General features: G+C 40.5%; 1 long non-coding RNA gene across 1 annotated transcript in view; it reads left to right on the forward strand.

The window, feature by feature from the left end:
* The window catches only part of LOC103601348, a 74761-nt gene extending 74145 nt beyond the window's left edge, over positions 1-616 (forward strand). Inside the window, exon 4 of the long non-coding RNA XR_551448.1 lies at positions 338-616. This is a non-coding gene — a long non-coding RNA (uncharacterized LOC103601348). The remainder of the gene's footprint in view (positions 1-337) is intronic.
* Positions 617-916: the final 300 nt, after the last annotated feature.

Genomic DNA, 916 nt, shown 5'->3' on the forward strand with positions numbered 1-916 from the left:
ATTCCTTAACTCTACAGAAGAGTCAACATTCAAGACCATATGTCAATGACAGTTCAAATGTGTCTTTAAATGCCTAACACTAGTTTAAAAAAAGAAAAGAGTGTGTGTAAAATGATGGTTATCTTATATTAAAAGAACAAATATTCCAGAAATGGTCAGTAAAAACCAAGGTGTTAACAATGGGCTAGTTCTTGATATTTAAAAGAAGGTTATTCAGCAAGTTTCTTTGAGCATACCACTGGATTTGATACACATTTCCCCTACCTTGGTACTACTAACATCAGATCAGAAAATTTCCCCAAAGTGATGGCTACTATTTTTTCCCTTCCAATCGTAGGAGAAGTGACAGGGCTTTGAAGAATGGCAGATGAACGGAAAGATGAAGCAAAGGCACCTCATTGGACCTCAGCTCAACTAACAGAGGCATCTGCGCATCCACATCCGCCTGAGATTAAGGATCAAGGTGGGGCAGGGGAAGGACTGGTCCGGAGCGCCAATGGCTTCCCATACAGGGAAGATGAAGAGGGTGCCTTTGGAGACCACGGGTCACAGGTCTCCTATGCAGATACCAGAGAGAATGGAATCAACGGAGAGCTGACCTCAGCTGACAGAGAAACAGCAGGTAACTGAGGGCTCTCCTCTCGCCAGTGCTTGCTTTGTGCTTTGAAATCAGTTTGGTCTGAATGGGAATTAATTTACCATGCTGATCCTCTTTCCCTAGTGTTAGGACTAAAATTCCAGTTAGTCAGGAAAAATAGACACTGAAAGGAGAGAAAAATCATGGCAACTAGCCTGACATTCATTCAAATTAGTTGTATTCTCAATCCCATTTCCCTATTTAATTTTTACAAACCAATGGTTCAATGTGTGTCTGTTTTACTACAAATTTCAGCATTTTAACTAGTAGGAAAAAAAA

Source organism: Galeopterus variegatus, unplaced genomic scaffold (genome assembly GCF_000696425.1).
Source record: "Galeopterus variegatus unplaced genomic scaffold, G_variegatus-3.0.2 Scaffold3695, whole genome shotgun sequence".
NCBI lineage: Eukaryota > Metazoa > Chordata > Mammalia > Dermoptera > Cynocephalidae > Galeopterus > Galeopterus variegatus.